The sequence below is a fragment of the Anomalospiza imberbis genome, chromosome 17 (assembly GCF_031753505.1).
Source record: "Anomalospiza imberbis isolate Cuckoo-Finch-1a 21T00152 chromosome 17, ASM3175350v1, whole genome shotgun sequence".
In the NCBI taxonomy this organism is placed as follows: Eukaryota; Metazoa; Chordata; class Aves; order Passeriformes; family Viduidae; genus Anomalospiza; species Anomalospiza imberbis.
In genome coordinates, this window is record NC_089697.1 from 11,549,791 (window position 1) to 11,558,575 (window position 8,785).

At 42.6% G+C, this 8,785-nt stretch overlaps 1 long non-coding RNA gene across 1 annotated transcript; it reads left to right on the forward strand.

Moving 5' to 3' along the window:
- Window positions 1-538: 538 nt before the first annotated feature.
- LOC137484266 (uncharacterized) lies at window positions 539-7,371 on the forward strand. Its single transcript, XR_011004805.1, has 2 exons — window positions 539-4,132; window positions 4,460-7,371. It is a non-coding gene; the product is annotated as an uncharacterized lncRNA (long non-coding RNA).
- Window positions 7,372-8,785: the final 1,414 nt, after the last annotated feature.

The following is an 8,785-nucleotide window of genomic DNA, read 5'->3' on the forward strand; positions in this document are numbered from 1 at the left end:
CTACACCATAGCAGTTGTCTTCTGTCCCCTGATAAGTGTTTGTATTCATAATTCAAACGTGTGCATGTGTTTGAATTCCAGCTTTTATTGATTGAATTGGGCTCTGATGATAAACAGGATAAATAAATCAGGAGGGAGTTAAAGCACTGATGTGCTGGGGGGGTTGGAATTAAAATGAGTGCAGTGACCTCGAGCAGGATGTAATTTCAAAAGTGCCTGAAATATGCTGATGACATAAAATAAGGCTGGGCAAGTTGGAGGGGCAGAGGAACAAAACAAACTCATTCAGAGTGATTTGGATTTATCAGAATTACAGGCAGGTAAGTGGCTTACGCAGTTTATGTAGGAAAGTGTGAGGTAATGAGGCCAGGGACCAAAAGTAATGAGAGTGGCGTGGAATGTGGATCAGAGCTTGTGGGAGGGCAGGTGCAGCACTTGTCATTGGTGTCAAACTTGCAGGAATCTCTCACACTGCTCTGGCAAAGCACAAACCTTTCAGAGGCTAAGATGTGTCTGGTGGTTTGTACATGAAGAGAGGAGAATCCAGCTTTTGATGTTACAGCAAACATGAACTGAGCTGCCTAATAGTTCATCACACTGATTTCACACCTAGAAAAATTAAAAAATCCATTGTTTTGGACTGATGAGCGCCCTGACAGCCACAGGAAAGCAAAGAGAAATTGCTGAATCCTTCCAGTTGGCTAATCTAGAGGTGGATTCTGTGGTTTTGAAAGTACTTGTTTTCTTCTGGTTTTCTTTCCTTCTTTTTAGTCCTAATGTCTATTTTAATTTTTTTAAATGTTTCATTTATCTCCTAAATTGTAAGCTTTGGATTTTTCCTCAGTTGTGGCCAAGCAGCTTTTGAAACCAAATCAAAGGCAGAAACAATAAAAGGAGAGCTCTGTGTTGAATTCTGTCGATGTCCTTGCAGCTTTTATTGTTCTGGTAGAATCCATATTAATTGTTCCTGTTTAAAAAGGCTTTCTCTAACTTGACCTAAATGCCATTTTTACACTTATTTTTCACTGAAGAAATTAGATATTTGAAAATATAATTTTCCTGTCTTACCTGTTAGTGCCCCAGTTTTACATATATCCTGAAAGATTCCCAGTAGTCCATCATTTTCAGTATCTTAATGCCTATCATTAAGGGCATATCAATAACACAGAGACTTCTCTTTTCCTTTGAGCTCTCTGTGCTGCATCCCATAAAATCCTTTATTGTCTGGAAGCCACAGCTGAGTAAGACAGTGAGGAGCTACAGGGAAAACAGAACTGGGAAGGACAGAAGCCAAGGCAAGTCACAAATAATAACTTAATCTCCTACCCTAATCCTTGTGTCATATCAGAATTAAATCAGGAGTGGTGAACAAATCCTTGGGGAAGTAAGAGATGCACTTGGGATTTTTTCTTCTTGGAGTGTCCTCAGGGGTTTGTGGCCGCTGATTGACATGGTGCCCCTGCCTGGGACACTGGGACCGTGCTGGATGCCCTTTGAGATGAGCTCTTCCCCACCCAGACGTGAATCTTGCTGTGATTTTGAAGTTGTTACAGAAATAAGGACAGAAGGATGCCCTCCATGTTGTGGTATCCACTGGTTCTCCACAGCAAAGGATCAGTGTTTGCTACAATCTGCAGCCTCAGAGTTGTCAGCTCAGGCTGTTGTCACACACTTGGCTAATACCCTCCAGTAATTTTATTTCTTATTCACATGCACACTTAATGTCCTTAGTCGTTAGGCTGAAAAATGTTAACCTTGTCATAGTTAGTGACTGGAAGCAGAAAAGTCCATTTAATTCTCAGGGGAATGAATTCTAATTTTCTGCTTGTCAGAAAGTGGCATTTTACATATTTTTCTCTTTTCTCCCCCACCAGTTTAGTGCTAAATTTAAATGTGTATGTCATAGGAATAGACCTTTAGTCAGTGCTGAACACCCCAAAAGCCTTGGCAAGGGTCCAGTGTCTGAGAGTCTTGACCAAGAGCTGCTGCTTAAGCTCATTTCAGGCACTGCAGAGAATGAGGGGCTGAGAATGAAAAGATATAAGAGGTCAGCACAGAGGGCACATTAACATTGCATGTCAGGATGCATTTTTTCCCCCAGCAAAAATGGAGGATGAAAAGCAGCTCATCTGGAATAAAATGTCCAATGAAGAAATAAATTATGTTAATCAAGCAGATTAGTACTAATATTTGTCATTAAGGTGTGACATCTTCTAATTAATGCCACAAACTACTGTGAGCCTTTAAAAACCATACTGGTGGGAAGGGAAGTTGTCTGCAGATACTGAGTTCCCTGTTCTATGAAAGGGAAGAGCTTGTCTTGAAAAATAGATGGCATTTATGGCAAAGAGAAATAATCCTCCCACTGATTACAGCTGTTCACTGCATTGTTGTGCTGGTGGTCTTATCTCATCAGTGGATGTTTTATATGGTTCTTTGTATTTTATTTTTTTGGATGCATTTTCATAAGGCTGTTCTGAGGAGGACATTGTGTACTGAGAGCTGGATGTATTTTGAGAAAGAGACACCACTACAAAGAACTCTGAGTTTAAATTGCAGAGATGGATGAAGTAAAAATGAGGGATGGTTATTTTGCTTTTTAAGGATGGGAGCTGAAGCAGGGGAGGTGACTGTTGTGGCCAAAGTCACCCTGGGAGTCTGTGGAATTGCATCCTGATCTTTGAAGTGCAGTTCCAGTATTTTACCATATATTGTCTTCTGCTCCCTTGCTGCTGAATGTGGATTTGATATGCACATGTGTAATGAGCCAAGCATCTTCTGCATATGTTTAGCCAAATTGTGACCTCAGGGACATGAGGGGGGCACTCCCTGGTCTGGTTAGGAGAGCTTCCATGGCTGGGCTCATCCAAGCAAAGCAGTGCTGGCATTTACTTTATGAAATTAAAGTTTGGTGTTTCAGCATCTGTGGGTTCTGGAGAGGCCTGGCAGGGCAGTGGGTGCTGCTGCATGGCTGATTGTGTGACCCCTTGTACTGTCTGAGCACCAGATGCTGATTAATGATTAGTGTGTAACAAATTAACAAATCAATACCACAGACAAATAAACATCCATTACAGGGGCCTCTCAAGTCTCTCTCCTCTGGGGGAGAAGGGAGATCTGCAGGCATTACATTCTTCACTGGACACAAATGCCTCTGGACTCTGTGCTGTCCTGACACCTTGCAGAGGGAATGTACGCTTGAGATCAATTATATTCCATAGGTGGTTCAATATGTGGTGGAAAAAACCTGACAATTTTGGCTTAGTTTTGCTGTGTGCAGACGTTCTTGCAGGGAAGGGTGAGTGGTCAGCACAGTCAAAGTGGGCTCAGGAGGAACAAGTCCTGCCCTGAAGGGGTTTATCCACAGGGACTCATTTCAGACAACACCTTTGAAGTCTAAAGATAAGATCTCATTGCCCAAGCTCCCTCCGTAGCTTTGTGGAGAACAAGGATCCTGTGGTGTATCATTTAAAGTCTGAATTTGGACTGCAGTCCTGAAAAAAGTAATGCATGTGGCACACAAACACCGCTGACCTGAGCCTCTCTCAGCCAAAATCAGGCAAGAAATTGAGTTACTGTGTTGTCATCATTGGGCTGTCAGAAGCACAAAAACTTCTATGCATCTGGCCTTGTTTTTCAGAAATAGAAAAGCATTTAAAGTTGGTGTGATACATTATGGAATGCAGGTAATTAATGCCCTTGTAACGACCAAAGGGAGAATTCAGACAAAATTCAGATGTGGTTTCTGAATCTGTACAAACACCTACAAATCCAGAATGGGACAGGGGAGTAAATAAATCTCTGACTTTTCCATTCTTCTTACATAAGAAGTGTGTGTATATTTCTGTGCTATGCTTGGGGCATGATTTATGTATTGCAATAAATAACAAGTATATATGTGCATAATTAGAAGGGACAATAAAGAAAAGCAGTTGATGAAATTGAATTATGCATAATAAAGCTGTAATTTTTCAGGGAAGGCTGTAGTCAACAGGAGAGAAAGTGAAGCTTGTTTGTTTTGTTAGTGTTGTGAAAGACTTGAGCTGAGACTAGAGTCTTACAAGTCTGTATTTTTATGTCTCACGGGGTTTGGGCAAGACCAGGTGAACAAACCATCATTTTGGAACCTGAGGTATAGGATAAACTTTGCAATCTGCCCTTATGGGGACTGTTCAGGAGGCTTACAAGACAATACTGTGTATTTATCTACTTTTCCACAGTAAAAATGTATAAATCCTCATTATAGAGCCGTTCTTCAAAGGAGAAAGATTTGGCTTACTAGCTTTGAAAAGCTGTTCTCATATTTGGATGCTTTTACACATCCATGACCATGCTGCATGTGCTTTATTCAGCTTTAAAACAAGTCCACCAACACTGCCAAGCACACACATGAGTTGCATGTAAGATGCATTCCAAATAATTGCAGTATTTATGCAATTTGGTGTCCTGTGTGTTCCAGAAACCCTCAACAGCTGGTTAACCCCTGCAGGACCAGTGAGCTGAGAGGAGCACAGCGAGTGCCAGGTTCTGGCTGCCCAGCAGAACCAGCCAGGTCCTGTCTGTCACTGCTGCCAGGTAATGGATTAGCAGCGACTCCAACAGTGCAAATGAAAGGAAAATGGAAAGCAGATTTAGGAAGTTCTTTCTCCTTTGTGAGTACTTCAAGTGTAGAATTCTGCATCTATGCATGCAGGGCATTTTAATTGAGATTGGATGAGTATGAGGAAGGGGGTTCACTCTCAAGTTGAACAGCTCTGGCCCAAGGTGGAGGAGTAGGGCTCAAGCTGTCCATTGCTTGTGGCTATCCCAGTAAAACACTGATCTGCTCAGCACTCCTACTTTAAACAGAAGGGCAAACATAGTGAGAAACCTGGTTTGGTCAAATCTATGGCAAGAGCTTTTCTCATTTGCACATAAGTAACTGGAATTATTGTGGACACAGCTTCTGGGAGAACAAAAGCATCAGCAGTGCTCTTTGGGAAGCAGGTTGTTGTCCAGTCTGCACTGCAGTGTGTTCCCTTTACCTGGCACCTGGCTCAAGCCTCCCAAGAGTTGTAGGTTAAAGTGAATTCTCCCACTTTCAATATTCAGGGCCCATCTCCTGGAGCAGAGTTCTCCGACCCAGCAGCACCACTGCCCCTGCATCCTGTTGTCCTGTGCAGAAGCAGCAGAGCCACCCTGACTTCTCAGGCTTTGGGCTTAAGCAGCAAGGGCTGGTTTGCTGCCACAGAGAGCTCCCAGCTTTGCCTGTGGCTACAGGCAGGGAGGAAATGAGGTGGGGGAGAACATCTCCATGTCCAAGTGAACCCATAAACCTCGTCCCTTCGTGCTTCCTCACGTGCCAGTCACTTGGATCTCGGCGTCTCCTGAGAGACTGCCAATATGTGGGGTTTGTTCATTAACCAGTGCAGTGCCAAGATGGAAGCTGTGATGCACGTGATGGGAGCAGAGAAATCACACAGCTTTCGTGAAACAAAGGACATGGCTGGGCTCTGGCAAGAGGAGCGTAATGGCTGTTTATTTTTTCCAGACGGGGACTGGAGCTCACTGGGGTTTTTTGGGCTCTTGCTGTGTTTTTGTTTTGCTCCAGCTTTTAAGGATGAGAATGTTGTGTCTGACGCGTGTCAGCGAGCAGAGGAGATTCACGAGCAGAGCTGGGCTCGTCTTGCTCCCCGGTGAGGAATAAAAGCATCGCCCGTCTCTCACTTCGGGAGGAGGAGGAGGGGCTGCGGGAAGTGAGAAGGCATCGTCGGGCTCGGGTCGGGCTGGAGCAGCGCGGATTAGCCGGGTGTCACTCGGCAGCCCGCAGGCATCGCTGGGAAAGGCGCAGACAGAAATGTGCGCGCAGGGGCTGCGGGGCGAGGGCTGCCATGGCTTGTTCGGGGCCAGGGCTGCTCTCCACATTTATGATCTTTTGGGAAAGCAGTCAGGAAAATGGACTGAATAAAGAGCCCTTTATCAAGGAAGCAGAGAAAATGGCCACTTCTTCAGCCCTGTATTGGAACTCTAAAGGATGCTGTTACTAGAGCTGTTAAAAACTTAGTTTAAGAGTTGTGTCCACATTTAATCCCAATCTGCTACCTGCAAATCTGATTTTACACCCAGAAGCTGCTGTCAGTGGAGCCACCAAACTGAAAGTGTGGTGCTGGTGGGAGTGAAGTTTCTTTGTTCTGTTTAATTCTTCATGGTTGCATCTGTTTTTGTGCTTTGAAGACCACAGGTTTATTTCAATATTTAGTGACTTTTTAATTTATTTCACTTCTTTAGTGAGGCAGATAAAGCAGTGAGGGGGGAAATATGAGGAAAGGGGCTTAATTCAGAGTCACTTGTGCCACACACACAATCTGTGACCACAAGGTGTAAAGGTGTAATTTCCATTAATAAAAGCACACTATATTGACCCATCACTTCCAAATTTCTGCTAGATCTCATATGGAACTGCAAGGTGCTCACCTAAAACAAAACACATGAGGTTAACAGAACTGTTATATTTTAAAATTATTTCTCAATACCATTAGTCTTTTCCGTGTATGACTGAGGAACGATGTTTTGTTCACTTCCATCACAATCAGTTTCACAGCACAACAGCATCAATTTCCAGTACTGTTAAATTTATTCCAGTTTGGTCCTGTGAAATGGTCTGACATGCTTTCAGCTAAACGACAATTTGATGGGATGTGAAAACCACAGGAGTCAGGAAGAAGGTAATAGTCTGTGAGCAGGCCTTACCTGTTTTGTTACAAGAGCTTGGCTTCAAGGGGAACAAAACACAACCCACTGAGGAACCTAAAACAAGGAGGGGCTGGGCCGGGCTTCACAGGGAAGCAGAGGTTGCTGGTCTGGGTGCCAGTGACTCTGTTAGATCAATGTTTGTCACTTTGCTACCTTGTACAGTGTGGAAGGAACCAAAAAGAACCTTCACTAAAGGAGGAAAATGATGTGTGTGAATGGGGAACCTTGTGTCTCTGAAAATTATAATAATGTAATCTGCATCCTCTGTTTTGTAAGGAAACAATCTCAGAACTAAAGTTACCTCAGGCAGACAGAGCAGCCAATAGGACGGACTGGAAACAGGAGTCTGTTGCTCAGGCTTAGGACTGCAGTGAGTGTCATTGGGATGTCACAGATGTCTCATGCAGAGCACTGAAGTTTATTCTCCAAGCACCCTTTTAGGCACTGGATCACTTGTCTGTGCACAGGCTGTGGATGCTTTTCACTTTGGTTCTTTCCAAATGTACAGCAACTCTTGTATGGTGACTGCAACCTCAGCAGTGCTACTTACTCAGAATCACCAACGACTATGACCTAATAAAAAATATCTTTATTCTCTGTAAAATGCATTTTAAATAAATAGCAATCTTTTGACTCTGAGCTCCTGGTAAAGTATTTTACATTAATGAAATTATAAATAGCAAGTGCCAGTTCTGTGCCAGTTCTAACAGCACAGAAAAGAACACATTGTGAAGCAAAACACCATGTTTTTGTCCCCCAGTTTTGTTGTTTGTTAAGTGAGTGGTTGTGAAAAAGATACTTTTGATTTCATTGTTCTTCAACTTAAATACAGCTGCCATTTAAGCCTTTGCTGTTATTTCATCACACACCCAGGAGAGCACCTGCAGGGACACATCCTTGGTGGCAGATGTGAGGCTGACCTGTTTCCACCTCTGGCTCTGGTGACTGGGTATCAGATCCAGTAACATTTCTGTGTGTGCAGTTCTGAAAGACCCTCCGCAGCTCTTCTGCAAAATGAGTCTGTTAGCAAAGTTTACCTGAAAACAACACTAAAGGCCAGATGGCTTCAGCTTTCTGAGACATTTCTGTCAACCAAGGAGCTGCTCTGCAGCTCCCTGTGCTCACCAGAAGCTTTGCAAAAGACTAAATGAAATTTTGGTTGGAGCATCAGAGACATCTAAATACTCTTACATTTTGTTCTCCTATTTTCGTTCTGCTCTGACTTGCACAGAAACACAGGTCAAACACTTTTATACAGAATTAAAATTGTTAAGACTTTTGTTGCACTTTTGAAGTGATTTAATTTTGTTTTGAAGCATTTTCTGGTGTATGCAGAGTTTACTGACGCTGTCCTGACCTTGGAGACGTGTGATATTTTACAGTGTGCAGTGGCCTTTATGTACCCAACCTGGCTCCAATAAATAGGTTAATTTCCACAAATTAAAGGCCAGGTTTCAAACATAACAAGGTGATACAATGATTCTGTAACAACCTTTAGGATTCACAACTGGGGCAGATGACTGGGCAGTCCTTTGTCAGCTGCAAATCCACAACTTCTACAAATTTTTTTCATGTAAAGTGTTAGAAGTTTTGGGAAAGAAATAGTCAGGTTTGTAGTTTCACATAACACCAAAAGCCTGGATACATGGGACAAATAACAACTGACAGATTTATGATAAAGAAATGGCTTGAAATACTGGATTATATTCTTTGCACATCCCAAATTAGTGTCTATCAAAGTATCTCCTGAAGTAAAGGTACCTTAAATGACAAAATGTACAATACAAAACCCTTAATGTCAGGACAGAGTTAATATTCAGACATTGGAATAAGAGTCAGGAATGTCCAACTGTAGATGCTGGGCAAAGAATTTATTTTGGTTTTCAAAATCAAACCATGGCTCATCTGGATTTGGATTTCACTTCATACAAACATCCAGTGGGTATTTGGTGCTTTGATTCTTTAATATAACTCTTTAAAAGCCAGTGAAATTCCCCTTTTACTTGGCCTGAATTAATGTCATTTAATTGCTGCTAAATGACATATCAATCAT